This window comes from Vicugna pacos, unplaced genomic scaffold (assembly GCF_048564905.1).
Source record: "Vicugna pacos unplaced genomic scaffold, VicPac4 scaffold_164, whole genome shotgun sequence".
NCBI classification, from domain to species: Eukaryota; Metazoa; Chordata; class Mammalia; order Artiodactyla; family Camelidae; genus Vicugna; species Vicugna pacos.
The window spans coordinates 20,329-37,520 of record NW_027328844.1 but is presented as its reverse complement, the minus strand read 5'-3'; the positions used below and the strand labels follow the sequence as shown (position 1 = coordinate 37,520).

The window sequence follows — 17,192 nt, the reverse complement described above, 5'->3', positions numbered from 1 at the left end:
TAAAAAAAAAGCCTTGCCTTACAAGAATATATCTGGATTACGGATGTTTGAAAATGTAAAATGCATAGGGTACCACCTGCATAAAAGGAGGTGACTGTACACATGTTCTATCCCTCCTTTATGAGTTATACTTCCTTTGGGGAGGTTATAACCTCTCAGAGCTAATTTTCTCAGATTAAAAAATATAAACATTACCTGATTCTCAGTACTGCTGAAGAATCAGATAACTCTATGAAAGCATCTGACCCACAGAGTTTACTCAATAAATGTTTGTTGAATGAATGAATAAACAAGCAAAGTGAATGCTGCTCCCTGCCACAAACCATCATAATGGTACTGCCTGGAAATCCCAAGCCCACGTTCACCCGACTCTGCATTAACAATGTGGGTGACCTGGACAGGCCTGCGTGCTTCACGAAGCCCCAGTTTAATCGTGAATAGAAATAAGGGCAATAACACAAACCTCAAATTGTTAGTGAGTCAGTAATGAATTGTACCCCAACACTGCATGATGGAACCATTAAGAAAACTGGGCAAAGGGTCCATAGGCCCTCTCCATATAATCTCTTACTACCACATGGGAATCTACATTACATCTCAAAATTAAAAGTCTAATATTTTAAAGAGGTTATCGAAGTTAGGTGAGCTCACTGTCTCAAATAAGGAACACACAGTACAAATAGGACAATGCCCAGCCCATGAGATACACTCAGTTAACATTCCCACTGAGCCCACTAGTCCCTCCAACTTCAGAGCAAGAGGATGGGTCCTCGTGGCAACAGGCCACAGCACCTGAAGCTAACAAAGCTAATGGTGTCCACTTAAAAGAGCCCCTGTCACCACCCTTGTTCTAATTTTCTATTTGTAATTTTTTTCTTTTCATTAAATTGGAACTCCAAATTGCATAGAATTCTTACCAGATATCATGATGGCAGCCCTTCAAAACCTGACCACAGAGATCATGATGGCAGCCCTTCTTGGTGAAACAATAAAATGAAAAGCCATTTCCACAAGACCTCTGTGTAAATCTACTAGGGAACTTCATCCTGGACTGAGGAAGAGGACTGGGGAGTAGGGGGAAAACTGGGACACGGAGAAATATGGGCCACCTGTCCCACAATGGACTTTAGACTCACCCTCACCCTCCAGGAACTTCTAAATACACACAGACAGAGTGCTATGGACAAGAATTTTTTTTAAACAAATCCCTGAATCCCTAGCAGATCTTGTTTCTACCGAGACACAAATGTCTTATTTGTATAATGTTTCACAGAAGCCTTAAAATATTATCACCCCAACTTGACACATCAAGAAACTGAGGCAGAGAAGTTTATCACATTCTACAAGATTAGAGAGAGGCCACGTCAGACACCGTATTTAAATCCAAGTCCCTGCTCCGTTGCTCACACTAGAAAGTGTCACATACTGCCTCTTTCCTGCCCTCTCCCTGCAATAAATCTCTGAAGAGTCTTTTCTGTGTCACCTGCAATCAAAATCACATCAATTTTTCACAAAGAGCTATGTCACTCCTTGGAGGACATACCAAAATCTAAAGGGTTGGGTTGAGAGGAGATATTTGCATTTTCTGTTTCTCAAAGGAAACATGGCTTTAAAAGAAACTGAAAAGTATTTATCTAGTCTAAGCGCTCATTGTGCACAGAAAGAAACGGAGGCTCAGAGGAGAAGAGGAAAGGGCGTTATTAACAAATATTGCCTCAGTGCAGCACTAAGCCAGCCCTGGGCACTTCTGGGGGAGGATCTGGAAGGCCCAGGAAAATGAGTGTTAGAAAATAGAAAGAGAAGAAGAATATAAGGTCCCGTCTCTACACCACCATACCATGAATTTCCACCAAATTACCCAGTATGGGTGCAGCCAATAGTAAGGTTGTCTAAACAGGTTATTGAAACCTGGAATTCTCAACCATAGTGGAAATTCCAGCATTTACTGTGCTTTTTTCCCAGTTCAATCATCAATTCAGTGGGCATTCTGTACCAGGGACTACACGAGACCTGGAGTTCTCCCAAATAAAGATCTCTATTACCACGTGTGCAAACCACATAAAGGCAACCAGAAGAAAAGCGCCCACAGATAAGATGGAATTACTGAAACTGAAAGCAGCCAAAGAGCATATATTACTAGGAAAAATGGTGCTCCTATAAATGGACTCATGGACATAGAAAGCAAACTGTATTTAGCAGGCAGGAAAGGAGGGATTAACAGATACAAATTAGTAAATATAAAATAAATGACAAGGACCTGCTATATAACACAGGGAACTATATTCAATTTCTTGTAATGAGTTATACTAAAAACAATCTAAAACATATGTATATACATATGCATATGTTTATAACTGAATCTCTGCTGTACACCTGAAACTAACATTGTAAATTGACTACACTTAAATAAAAAATAATTTAAAAAATAAGTAAAAATAAAAGCAACGCCATTAAGAAAAAATAAAAGAACACTCTAATCCCCTTAGCTGTAGGTGGTGGAGAATTCTGGTTGTAAACACCAAGTCCACTGGATCACTCCAGCAATGGCTGTCACTCTTTCTGACCATCAGAGAGTCACTTGCTTCACTGAGGTTTCTTTTCTCTTCTGTGAAAGGCTACAGCTGCAACTAACGATGTATAGAATCTCATCATTCACAAGCCCAACAAGTAGTGAGGACTTCCCATGGGCCAGGCTCTGGACAGAGGAAAATATAGGGTCCGAAATATATTCATGGGTAGAAGAAGTTTGTGCCATAAAGACGTTAATTCTTCCTGTTTTGATAGACAGATTCATTGCAATTCTGATTAGAATTCCTACCAGATTTTTCTTGGAATGTAACAAGTGAATTTATGGTCAAGATTAGCCAAGAAATTTCTTTAGAACCACCACTGGGGAGGGGTGGATAGGTCATTAATTTCCACTGCTCTTTCTGAAGTGATAAAAACGTTCTGGAATAATAATGGTTGCACAACTGTGAATATGCTAAAAGCTGCTGAATTTTACCATTTAAATGGATGTACTTCATGGTGTGTGAACTATATCACAATAACGCTGTTATATGAAAAAATATTTCTTGACAAATATTTTTCTTTTTATACCACTAGTCTGTCCCACAATTTAAGAAAAACAAAAAACCAATACAAACCAAACTGTGCCAGGAGTTCTTTAGGACTGCAATATCCCTGGGTCTCCAAGGCCTCTGGTGATGCTGTTCCTGTTAACACACACTAGCTGGGCTGGGCTAGCTAGGGACTGTAACTATCTTTTTAAAATTGACTGTCACACGTTTCACCCTTGGAGAGGGAAGGAAGGAGGATATCACAGCTTCATGCCTTCAGCTCATTTTTAACAGAACCAAGCCCTGCTTTCACCACTGTTAATCCCTCTCACTATAAAAACACGTGACATCAACAAGCACCGCCATCATAACACCTGAAAGTGTTCAAGATACTTACCTGCGGCAGAAACACTGAGGGAGGAGACAGAAGCTTGCTCAGCACTGATGCTCCCTTTTCCCGACTCCACCAGGTGAAGCTGGGCGCTACAGCCAGAGGCTCTCAGTCCGGGGAGCAGCACACACGCCACTGAGCTGGTCCTGAGGGAGGGTGAAAGGGAAAGGAGGGCAGCCCTAGGGGGGAGGGAAAGGGGGGGTGCGGGCTGCAGCCCCGCTCGGAGGCCAGCCCCAGCCCCAGCCCAAGCCGCCCGCCCCGTCCGGGTGTGCAGACCCCGCCCGCCCGGGACACAGCCCGCCCAGTGGTGGGGACGGGTCGGCGGCCTAGGAGAGGAAGCCCGGGAGGGGAGGACTCGCGGGCGGAAGAGGGGAAGCGGACGCCAGCCGCGGACTGAGGGGAGCCCGGCTGGGCCAAGAGGCGCAGGGGCACACCTGGCCCTGGACAGCTGTGGCCGGGGCGCCGGGGCAGGTGGCGCGGGCAGAGGGGTCTGGCCCGAGCAATCCAGCTGAACACACGCTGACTGGCGCCCTGGGGGGCTGTGACACGCCGACCGCCCTCCCGCAGCCGCCTCACCCCTTTCCCGATATCCCCTCACCTTGCACTTCCACAGCCAGAGGCCCCGGCCCCAGGCAGTAGCCAAAGGCCTACAGGGCGACAGAGCTGAGAAGCCATTGGGGCCGATCCCCGGCTCGGAGCTGGAGCTTCCAACCCGCGGTCCAGCTGGCAGCAACTGCGCATGCGCAGGAGGGCCAGCGATCCGCTCTGGGTCCTGAGAGAGAAGGGGAACCGAGGGAGGGAGAATAGGGGAGGAGGAGGGGAGGCGGGGAAAAGTGGAGGGAGACACATGGACAGGAGGAGCAGAGGGAAGGCAGTTATCTGGAATTGGGAGGGGAGTAACAGAGATGGGGAGAAAGCGTTTTACCTCTTGTGGCACCCCGAAGGAGGCAGCAGTCCTGCCTATACACCCTTCTCTTACCCGTCATTGCCCACAGATCATATTTTACGTCCCTGGCCCAGCCCTCCAGCTAAGGTCTCTGCAGAAACCCTACGGGTATCATACCCGTTGCCCCCACAAGGAGCTAGGTTTACTGTTGCTCAGGGAACCAAGCACCCGCAGGTGTTGTTTCTCAGAACTACCTTGGGAAGAGTACATATTCCCCTTTTACACGCTGGGAAACAGGCAGGCACGATCTCTGCCTTAGCTCCACTGTCCCAAATGTTGGGCTGGCAGGGAGCGGGAGGTAAAATGTCAGAGCCCCAGAAGGAGCAGACTGCCTGAGTGTTGGTGTAGAGTCCCCATCCCTCCTGGGTAAACCACACCCCAACCTCGGGGAATAATCAAGGGCTCACCGTAGGCCCCTGTGTGTGGGAGAGCTGCCCTCAGTCCCAGTGTCCAACTTGCTAGGTAGGTAGAAGTGTTATTGAGTCCAAATTCATTCTCCTCAGTGCAGGACAGGCCAGTAAGTTGGGAGACCAAGTGTTGGGGCATGGAATAGCAAGTTTCTGTAGACCTAGATGGCAAACTAATGTCCTGGAAAACCATCTCCCCAAGTCACAATTCAGGCTGCTTTCCTATGTGCTTGGTTTTTGCAAACTTCTTGGTGTAGGAATTCCTTCTTGTTAGAATCCTTTGTTCTTGCAGCTATCTCCCTGGGTCAGATCCCTGTAAACCTCCAACAAAACAAACGTTATTTTCTATTCTGCAACGTGTTATCTTTATATGATTGGAAAAGTGTTAAATACCCTTAAAGGTCAGAGCCTTCAGAATAGGCTCTCCTGTATATTTTAGGCTCTAGGCAACATTGTTTTACAAGCAAGAAGAAGCCTAGGAGACAGAGCACAGGGTTAAAGTCAAAGGAACAGATCTAATATGGAGTCAGATTTCTTCTTTTCTATTACTGTGGCAGAAGCCACTTGAGGATTTAAATCCCTTAAAGTTAAAAATAAGTAAAACTTTAAAGGAATTTACATACATTGGTGGGAACTTGCATAGCATATCTGGAAAAGCACACAAAGGATTGTAAACATTGGCATCTCCAGGGAGGCATGTAAGAACAGAGGATGAGGGAAAACTTCTTTCACTTGAGTATTTTTTGCTCTGTTTGAATTTTTTTAACCATATGCATATATTTCTTTTTCAGTTAAAATAAATGTGTAATGGAGCAAAGGAGTAACTAGCTCAGCAAATACAGCAGCCATAGACTCACTGAGTCATCATTTTCGATTTAAGCCAGGAAGCATTGATTGTCTCTCTCCTATGTGCCCAGTGCTGTTTTAAAACTCTTTTATATATTTTTTTAATAAAATAATAACATGCTATCCCTCACCCCTGCTCAGGGCTGGTGGGAAACCAACTGAGTTTTTATTGAGTTGTTTTCCAAGGAGTAGAGATGAGTTATAAACAGAACACAACTTCAGGGCAAAACAGGCGGACTGGTTTTCCAGCAGGCCAGATAGCGATGACGGGTTTTCAATAGAGGCGCACAGAGGCTGAGAGAGAAAGCCTCCAGGACCCTACAGAAAGCTGCCCACAGTGCCTTCTCCATGGCACTACTGAAATAGGAAAGAACAAATCTGACTCCATATTAGATCTGTTCCTTTGACTTTAAACCTGTGCCCTGTTTCCTAGGCTTAGTCTTGCTGTTTCTGCACCTTTTGTGAAACAATGTTGCCTAGATCCTGAAATATACAGGAGACCCTATTCTCAAGGCTCTGACTTTGAAGGATATTATCACTTTTCCATTCGTATAAAGATAACAAGATACAGAATAGAAAATAACATTTGCTTGTTGGAGGTTTACACGGATCTGACCCAGGTGAAGAGCTGCAAGAACAAAGGATTCTAACAACAAAGAATTCATACACCAAGTTTGCAACAACCAAGCATTCCCGCTTCCCCTTTTTAATATAAGAAGAGCCTGAATTCTGACTTGGGATGATGGTTCTCCAGGACATTGGTCTACCATCTTCTCCGCTGGCTTTACAAATTAAAGCCGCTATTTCTTGCCCCAAATCCTTGTCTCCTGATGTGTTGGCCTATAATGCACGAGTAGAACAAGCGTGGACTCGGAAACACAAACATACATTGAAAGTACGCATTTGGTATATTAAATGACCTGCTTCCACTCGTATTCCTGAGGTTTTCTTCTCTTGACCACTCCTACTATATTTATGAAAAACCTGTCATGTGGACACATTTCCTTCTCTAGCCACTACCCTTCCATGTAAAAACTGATGCCAAGAAGGCAATGGAAGTTGCTAGAAGGTATTACCTGGCCAAAAAAGAGCAGAAGTGGGTTCTGGCTGATGTTCAGGAGCAGGCCGGGGCACCTGACAAGATGTCATAAGTACGGATAGACAGCTGGGCACCAAAGGAGAAGCTTCTAAACTTCCATGAGGGAATTGTTGGATAGGAAGGAACAGTCCCAGACTATAGCTCTGATCCCACCACGAGCTTCCTGGGCAAGGCTGGGCAAGTCATTTAAATTCTCTAGACCCGTGCTGTCCAACACGGGAGCCACCAGCCACATGCAGGATAATGATGTTATTCTGTAGCCAGACAGAATTATAAATAAACACTTTATTGCAAAGGGTCAGCAGGTATAATATTTAAAAACATTATTGGTTATCTTGCCCTAACAAGTTATTTTTGTATGTCTAGCTTTCTGTGGGTTGTAATGCCTGCAACTAATGTTTCCCTTACAGTGAGGTATTTTGAAATTATAAGTTACTGGACACAGTACACTCATATCACAGTTGAAAAAAAACTGATCTAAATAAGCAAGGTGATCTGACTTAGTAGTTATGAGCAGGGGCTCTGGGGCCAGCCTGCATAAGTATTAATTCTCACTCTCCCTCCAGGGAGTTCTGTGTGAATCTTGGACAAATTATTGTTGCTGTTGTTGTTGTTGTTGTCATTGTCATTGTTATTATTTGTGCCTCTTTTTCCTTACCTTTTAAATAGCGAGGAAAATGTAGACTCTATCCCCTACAGTGTTGGCAGGATTAAATGAGTAAACGTCTGTGCTGCCCACTTCCCTGGGTTTCAGCATTCTCCAGGCAATCAGTGCCAAACGCAGTGGCATTCTCCACTGTCTTCGTCAGTCTGGGATTCTGTAACAAATTACCGTGTGTCGGGTGGCTTAAACAACCAGCATATTCCTTATGGTTTGGAGGCTGAGGCTTTCAAGGTCAATGTATCTGGGAGAGGATTGCCAGCTCGAAGATGGCTGTCTTCCCACTATCTTCATGGCCCAGAGAGGAGAGAGAAGCAAGCACTTTGGGGCCCTGTATAAGAACACTAATACCATTCATGAGGGCAATACTCTCATGACCTCATTTTATCCTACTAATCACCTCCCAAAGGCCCCGCATCCTTATATCATCAACCTGGGAGATGAGGTTTCGACATATGGATTTTGAGGGGATGCATTCAGTCCACACATCGGCTAACTCTCCCAAACATGCAGTCATCAAACCTGTAGCTAATTTCAAAATAATGTTTATATCTCTCTGCCCATTTCCATTCCTACATCTACTAACACTGAAGCCCTGCTACATTTTATTTCTTATTTTCCTTGTAGAGGTTTAATTGATTCCTCTAACTCCAAGGATTCGCTCACTCCAGTCTGCTTGACAGCCCTGCCAGGTAGGACTTCCTTAAAACACCTTCCCACTTCACCTGGTTGTTTTTTAGGTGTAAATGTCAGAATTCTCTCCACACCCCATCCTAGACCTTTAATCCCTTACACTACCGCTCACTATGTTATTTTCCTATTACCACTGTAACAAATTCCATTAAGCTTAATAGCTTAAACCAGCACAGACTTATCAGCTTATGGCTGTGGATGTCAGAGATCCAACACAGTTCTCATTGGGATAAATTCAAGATACCAGCAGGGTTCCTTCCTTCTAGAGGGTCTAGAAGAGAATGTTTCCTTTTTTTTTTTCCAGTTTACAGAGGTCACCCACCTTCCTTAGCTTGTGCCCCTCAACTTCCTCCATTTTCATGGTCAGCAGCCTTTCTGAACATTGCTCCATCGCTACACCTCCCTCTGATTTTAAACTCAGCTGGGAAATATCCTCCAATTTAAGGACCCCTGTGATTACATTCAGCCCACCTGGACAATCCAGACTACTCACCCTATTGTCTCATCTCAGGATCCCCTTGTCCCATCCCACTCAGGCAGTATGTATGTGGCTGTGACATTCACCTTGTGTAACATTTCCTCATGAGCAATTTATGGTTCCAGGCACTTATAAGTGACTTTTTGTTTTTCTTCCTTATCCTTTCTACATTCAGTTTGTCTGGTGAGATTATATGAATCCTTTTTATTTGTGCCCCTGCACTAATCTATAATAATGTATCATGGGTTTAAAGGCTAACTAATAGACAATTTAGGAGACAGAAATCCTCTAAGATTTTTAATCCTAAAATATCTGTCATCCCTTTTGCCATGTACAGTAACATGTCACAGGTGGCTACCCTGTGGCCGGGGAGGGACATGATTCTGCCATCACACTCCCCTCATTCTTACCAATGTGCTGATCAACTAACCAAGGATCTATGCTCTCCAACTCACTCACTTCCTCCTCCTTTGCATTGACTATCCTGTTCCCACCGCTTCCTTCATTCACCACATCAGGATTTCATGACCACATTCTCCCCTAAATGAAATGGGTATCTTGCATCTAATGCCTGACAGCTGTTCTTATTGTACATGCACACACTGACCTACACATAATCCCGTCCATCTCTTTATTTTCCTAGAATCTTCCAGAAGAATCAGTTCCATGATGATAATGATGATACTGACAATGATGACAGGGGCCTCTCAAGGATTCTGATAAAGAGGGAATCGATAAAGGGAGGGAATCATTGCAAAATTGCCCCAGAAACAGGCTTAAAGGTAAATAACTCTTATAGTGTTTAATGAAATTGACTAATATTTAACTATTTTTAAGACTTTATATCACTGAATTTAAAATTTTAACGGGAATTTTCATTCACCACTAACCAAGATTCAACTCTGGGACCAAAATCTAAGGATTTCTGTCTTCTAAAAAATTGTCCACTAGCCTTTTAAACACGTGATCCTTTTAAAAAGTTTAGTGCTGGGCTGAAAATAAGCAGGATTCATATAATCTCACGAGACACAGTGAATGTGGAAAGACTAAGAAATAAAAATAAAAAGCCATTCATAACGTCTTGAACTTTACGTTGCTCACAGGGGAAAATGTTTGCCAATGTGTGTGTCACATCAACATGACGACTGAGTGGGATGGGGAAGCTGATCTTCCTCATCAGTCATTTATGCTGATTTGTTAGATGCCAAAACAGTTTCCTCATTGAAATTGCTTCTAACAAGTATGGAAGAATTTAGGTTCTACCAAAAGCAGGCTGAACATTTTCCCCTGCTTTCAGGTCTCTGGACTGAATGTCCCCACAAGAAGGACATGATTATGTTTCATAGGGAAGTCTTCCTGAGAAGCAACAGGCTTTTCTAGGGCAGAACTGCAGGGCCCCCCATGGAGGGCTGGAGGAGGTCTAGAGGGGACACTGGAAAAATAGCAGGAGTGAATTCAGATACTGCTGCTCAGGTCGCCAAAGACAGCATTGCTATCTCTAAGGATATGACATTCTCCCAAATTTTCCATGAGTGAAGGAGCCTGTGAACACTAAGCAGGTTGTTAAGACACAGCAGCACATAATTTGCGTGACAACACAATTAGAGTATGATTTGATATTTGCAAAATAACTAGCCCATTGTTCTTTGAAACTGCAGCAGTAGCAATAGAAATAAAAAAGACTGAGCCGTCTTGGAGACAACAATCAATAAACAATTCTAAATCTGCAGAATTCCTTGACAATATTCAAGCAATGAGCTAGATGTGTGCTGCAGATACCTCTTACTGCAGGGCTCACTCCTGCAAAGCATAGAACTAGTTTCTCAGCACACAGAGGGAACCAAGTCAAGATTCCTAATCTTTTGAGATTTACTAAATGGCTGGAAAGATCAGACAAGTACATACAGGCAAATATGATTAAATGGAATCAAATAATATCAAATGTGATTTGAGCACAGACGAAAGGGAAATTCCTTTCACCTGGGATCTAGAGAGACTTCTTCAGAAAATGTGGCTCTGGAGACGGCCAAAGACATGGGTGGAATTTTGGCAGAACAGGATGTAAGGAATTTAAAAACTTATTCTATAATTCATATAAAAATTCAAAGGATCCCAAAAATCCAAAACAACTTTGAACAAGAAAAACAATGTTGGAAGACTTGCACTATCTGATTTTCAAACTTTTTTTTTATAAAGCTACAGTAATCAGAAATTAGGGTGTTGGTGTAAAACAGGAAAATAGAATAATGGAACACAATAGAATGTTCAGAACTAAACCAAGACTTATACAGACAATTGATTCTCAAAAAGGATGCTGTGGAGAAAGGATCTTTTCAGCATGTAGTGCTGGAACAATTAGATAGTGATACGCAAAAAAAAAAAATGAACTTTGATTCACACCTCACAAAATATACAAAATTTACCTCAAAATGGATCATAGATCTTAATAGGAAATCTAAAACTATAAAACAGCTAGGAGAACAAGCATAGGCTTAAGCTTTATGGCCTTGGGTTTGGCAAATTTTTCTTTGCTATGACACCAAAAGTATCATCTATTTTAAAAAGAAACTGATAGAGTGAACTTTATGAACATGAAGACTCTTCAATGCTCTTCTAAACACTGCTAAGCAAATGAAAAGACAAGCCATAGACAGAAGCTATTTGCAGATCATATATCTGATAATGGTCTCTCTTTGTATCTGATCCAGAATAAAGAGGTCTCAAAATTCAATAATAATTCAAACACCTGAATGAATGAGGCCAGAAAACACACTTCAGTAAAGATATCCAGATGGATAATAAGCATATGAAAAGATGCTGATTAAAGGTGTCATTAATGATTAGAGAAATACTTTTAAAAACCACAGTGAGATACTAGTTCACATACATACTAGAATGAATACAGTTAGAAAGACTGACCTTACAAGGTGCTGGCAAGGAAGTAGAGCAACCAGAACTGATACACACCACGAGGAATTTACAATAGTACAACCATTTTGGAAAAGTCTTTAACAGATTCTTTTAAAAAGGTAAACACCTATGTACCATATAATCCAGACATTCCTCATCTGGTGCTTTAGAAAGGAAAAGCATATGTCCATACAAAGACTTATAACCAAATATTCACTGCTATTTTATTTATAATAGCACAAGTTGTAAATAACCCATGCATCCATCAAGAAGTAAATGCAGAAAGAAATGATGGTCTATACAAACACTGCTCACAATAAACTCTTCAGTAAAAACTCAGCACTAAACAATACTCTACTATAAGACAAATAAGCTATTAATACAGCAACACAGATGATTCTCAAAATAATTACACTGAATGAAAGAAGTCAGACAACATAGAGTAGATACTGCATGAATCCATTCATATAAGGATCTTGAAAATGCAAACCAATATGTTGTGATAGAAAGCAGATCAATGGTTCCCAGGGGAAGAGACAGGGAGGGAGGGAGGGACAAAAAAAGTCAGGAGAGAAGCTTTGTGGGTGATGGGTATGTTCACTGTCTTGAGTGTGGTCATGGTTCCTTGGGGATATTCTTACGTCAAAACATATTAAGCTGTACACTTTAAACGTGTGAAAATTATTTTGCCAAGTATACCTCAAAGCTGTTTTAAGAAAAAAGGCACTTTAGTCCTGATCCACCTCAGCGCCTGATTGGAGTGACATGATCAGTCCCTCACACTGTCTGCCTAACGGGAAGGTAGAAAAGCTCTCACAGAAGATAACATGGATTTTTCATTTGCAATGTCTGCCATGTAATAAAGAATTTCTAGACATGCAACATGTCCAGACTATATGACAGATAACATGAGAATAAGGAGCATTAGACAAAGGATGCAAACCCCAGGTGATGTAGGCATCAGAGTTACCAATAAAGGCTATAAAATACTTTTAATATATTCAAGAAAATAAGGAAATGATGGGAGAATAGATAACAGGGTAGAGACTTTCACCAGAGAAATATACTGGAATGTATTTTTAGGAAAAATCAAACTGATACTCTAGAACTGAAGCTTTCAGCTCTGGAAACAGGTAAACAGAGCTAATTAGGATCCCTTTTAAGTAAAACTTTCAGTAATTCTGGGTAAAATATAACAACAAAGTAACACAGAGCTAACTATGGAAAGAGAAGTTCCCTGATGACAATACAAAGAGGACACTTAAAGCCCAGAGTGGTCATCTTGTGAGCTGATGCCACCGCACCCTGGAGGGAAGGGGTTTTCATCTGCACATAAATAAGGATACAATGTCCATGTAGGAAAAAGGGTCCATACCAGATGTAGAAGACTCTTCCTCTATATCTATATAGTCAGAGACAGAGATGTAAAGTGGCAGCAGAGGTCACAGTGACACAGGGCCCTGGGCCAAGGAGTGTGAGCACCTCTGCAAGCTGGGAAAGGTAGGATGATGAATCCCTCCCAAGAGCCTAGGTGTGGAACTTAGCCTTGGCCACTCCTTGGTTTTAGCCCACTGACATTGACTTTGCACTACTGCACCCTAGAACAGTGAGAAGATGAATGTGTATTGCTTTAAGCCACTGAGTCTGTGGTCCTTTGTTACAACAGCAATAGGAAAGGAACTCAGGAACCAATATGAACTTGAACCACAGGCTGCCTTCTGTGCTGGCAGGGAGTCCTTTGTCTCTGATCCTGGGGGAGTGTCCTGTCCTCTGGCAGCATCCACAAACTACCTCATGCTAACTTGGCAGTTTGCAGAGGGTTAAATCTTATCCCTGCACAGTTCTTGATATTTAGTTAATAAAAATGATGGTGTCATCATGGGTATTTTTCCATCTTTTAAATACCCTTCAGTCTTCTAATAAAGCTACTTCTAATTAAGAGACCATGTAAATAGTTTTCAATCTTCATAATAAATAACTGTGGTTTTATCTGGTTACTTAAATTATGAATAATAATGTTCACATTTGTAAAAGTTATTAAAATCAACATTGTTTAATGAAAATATCATTTCTTTTCGCATGAACATGTATTAACTACAAGAAATGTTCCATGCTTTCTTCTACGATTTACTGTTAGAGCCTTAAAGAATAATATTTTCCTCAAAAGATATTACGGCAAAGGGATTTCTTTTGGTGGAACTGTTCCGGCATCAAATCTGGTGCATGTCTCAGGCCACTGGCAACATAGAGATGATAGAAATTAGGAGGCATTATAAACACAGAATCATTTTTAAAGGAATTAAAAAAACTGGATGTGTGTAAACAAAGAATCAGGGAATATTCTGGTGAAATAAATGTATTTTTCAGCTTAAGCAAGACATGGGGTGAATAAATCTGAAATGAAAAAACCACCCAGAGATTAGCAGCGAGTCATGCATGCAGTGTGAATGATCAAAACCAAGTTGTTTCCAAACCAGTGTGCAGGCTTGATGCCTTCATGAATCAAATCTGTGTGGCACCAGGCCACCTCGAATACATGTTGATGAGGTATTTATAAGCCCTTCACCATCCCAAATCAAAGCCCACGCACGAGCCACAAGACCATCACCTACACATTTGGAAAACACACAACATGGTGAATAGCACTTTTCTTGTTCAGTAGCCGGTGGCAGCGAACTGTCAGCAGACAGAGATACAGGGACACAGAGGCACCTCCCCTCACTCAGCTGATAAACTTCCGTGCATCCCTGGGGACAGGATTGTCATAAAATGCACCATGGATTGATCCTCCTCCTAGGAAAGGAACCGTAGTGCTGTCATTAGGTTTGAGCAGGGGTGGGTGGAGGATCTCAGAAGAGTTGTTTCAGCACACCAATAGAATTCTTGGCCACCGTGACCACGAAAGACAAGTCCCCTGCCATCCCGGTAGGCACTTGGGCTCCTGACAAAAGCTGGGCTCAGTAAAGGGTTGAGTAGAAGGCACAGACCTGAGGGATGCCCCAGCAATAGGCAGGAGGTAGGGCCTGGTTTATACTGCTCTGGGTGTATCCCAGACTCATCCGAATACGAAATCAGAAATTTGCAAAACAGCAGAGCTGGGGTGGATCATCTACTCCAGACTCCTCACCTTACAGTTAAAAGGGTGGCAACCCTGACAGGCAAAGCAACGTGCTAAAGGCAGAGCGTGGAAGTGGCAGTGCCAGATGAAACGCAGCGTGCAACCCCCGTTCAAGGCCGCTGACTCTGACGACGGGGCCAAGGTTTCCAATGAGGAGAATAAGACAGTGTAAATACTTTGTTCCCCCTAAAACCCCAAATGTTTTTTAAAGGCACAAAAACTCACCTTAACTAGATCTCTTCTGAGGGGGCTCTCTTCTGCTTCTTCGTCTTTCTGTCTCCATTTCCCTCTCTCAGACACAAACACATTCAGTTTTGTGAAAGGGGACTTCCTTCCATACAAAGACAGACTTCACATCTTCAGAAAGATACCTGAGAAAGCACGTTTCTCAATTCAAGTCTTTGTGTGAGTTCTGGGCAACTGGCTTATTTTCTAGAACAATCGGTAGTTACAAAATCAGGAAATCATCTTCCACAAAGGCAGAGTTCTGGTCCGTGTTGATAAAGTTGGGGATGTCACATTTCATGAGTCTGTTCGGCTCCTCCTCTGGCCACCTGCTGCATCTGATGGCTTCCTGGAGCCGAATAACACTGTAAAGGGCTATGGTAGGGATACCAGCTTTGGCCTTGTCCAAGTGGTCCACTTCATTGATGTAGCAGTGAAAGAGGGACCTAGATTCATCATTGCACTGCCAGAGAACACCTTGGGCAGCAGCGGTCTTCCAAAGTCTGACACAAAGCTGTTGAGTCTAAATCTCTTCTCGGGAGACTCTGCATTGCTACAAAGAAAACCAAAATAAAATATCGTTCACAGTGTAGCTCGGTGACCTGAAGAATCATAGTTTTTGCCATCTACTGAGAGTAAATCCCTGCACAGAGCATGCTGACATGCACTGGAATTGAAAGACATCACTTCTGAACACATAAAATTAAACTCAAGGCAAAAGTCTAAAGTGAGGGCCCATGGACCATCCTAAAAAGACATCGTTCCCTGAGAATCCTCAATATTGGTGCCTCGCACACCAGTGTTTCTCCGTGGGACACTCAGATCTCTTCATCAGGATTCGTTAAAGTGCTTCTTAAAATGCAGAATCCTGGGGTGCACACCCTCAGAGTCTCCAGAGGTAGCGACTGGTAGTCTGTATTTTCATAGCCACCAGGATAACTAAACATGCTCAGGTTTAGCACCGCAGTCTACATCGGGTCACCTGAGCATCGACAATTCTGTCTCACGGGATGGGGGGTGCCATGTGTGTCAGGGTGCTGTCCTACCCATGTGTCTCCCCTGATTCTCAGAACTGACAGTGCTGCCCCATTGGGCACGAAATACCACCGTTTCACAATGCATACGCAGGGCGCCCGACTGAAAAACAATCAGTGATAGGAGAGGGGACAAAACTCAGCTTCCTGTTACCTTGTTTCACTTACTGTGGGACGAGTGATCAATTCAAGGGTAATAAATCAGTGAATGAGTGAATAACATGACTCGCGTTAGTCCCACGAGTGCCTGGAAGAGCAAGCCTGGGCACATTGAGAACCATAACAGCCCATCTACTTAAATGTCATCCTCCACAGATCTATGTAAAGGTTACTTCCACCCAGGCAGTGACTCCAGAAGGGCAAGAATCATGTATGAACACACTCTCAAATCCAGAACAGAACCTGACAACAATTAGGCTCTGGAGTCTGTGTTTAGCGAGTGTGGAATCTCAGTGATTCCAGCTCTTACACCTTGCCTTCCCATCCCACCACACACGATATGGCCCTTATGTCCAGTTCTCCCGGGGCTGGGGCCACGGAACCCATTTATAGGACTGGAAGAATCTGATCATTTAAACCATCCCCCAGATTATCATCAAGAGTCACCTGCATTTCAGGGATCAGTAATCCCAGAAGCTTTGCAGTTCAGGCAGCTGAGGGATTTTTATATCAGCTCTGTCTTCTACTGTGACTGCCTGGGTGACATCAGACAAGGAATTCTGAAAAGCCTGAACTTTTCCTTTCAGGAATAATCTAATTAACAAATCTCGTTGACCACTCAACAAATGTGATGTGAAGATCAATGATTTTACACAGGAGTACAACATTCACTAGGTCGTGGATTTAGAATCAGAGGAAAATCATTTTAGAAAGATTGACAGAATGTAGCTTTAATGCGAATTTAAGTATTCTTACCTTTCAGTAAATCATCTTCCCCTACTTATCACTTCACCCAAGTTTAAAAGATGTCTGAGAACAGGGATGAGTGTGCCAGCAATCTGAGACCCAATAACCTAAAATGTCACCTAGGAAAAAGAGGGGAGTAACACATTTTTAAAAAGCATGGCAAGGATGGCGGGGCCATCCCCAACCCCAGACTAAGAAGCTCTGAGTAATAGCTTTCCTGCCTGCCTGGGGCATCAGCTGATGTGAAAATCCACCCAGAAACCTCACTGTCCAGCAGCTCTTCCATAACACAGGCTACACTTTCTCAGAATTAAGAATTGCGTCCAGTAACCACTTCGCTGAAGAATAAAGACAAAGGAGAACAAGAGAGTTCTGCCCCTCCCAAGGGAGAGCCCAGACCTCGGGCTGCATGCACTGCG

General features: G+C 43.0%; 1 long non-coding RNA gene across 1 annotated transcript in view; it reads right to left on the bottom strand.

Moving 5' to 3' along the window:
• The window catches only part of LOC140695172 (uncharacterized), a 47,592-nt gene extending 32,482 nt beyond the window's left edge, over positions 1 to 15,110 (bottom strand). The window contains exons 1-4 of the long non-coding RNA XR_012070869.1: positions 14,834 to 15,110; positions 7,407 to 7,566; positions 4,049 to 4,222; positions 3,457 to 3,596 (exon numbers count right to left, since the gene is read on the bottom strand). This is a non-coding gene — a long non-coding RNA (uncharacterized lncRNA). The remainder of the gene's footprint in view (positions 1 to 3,456; positions 3,597 to 4,048; positions 4,223 to 7,406; positions 7,567 to 14,833) is intronic.
• Positions 15,111 to 17,192: the final 2,082 nt, after the last annotated feature.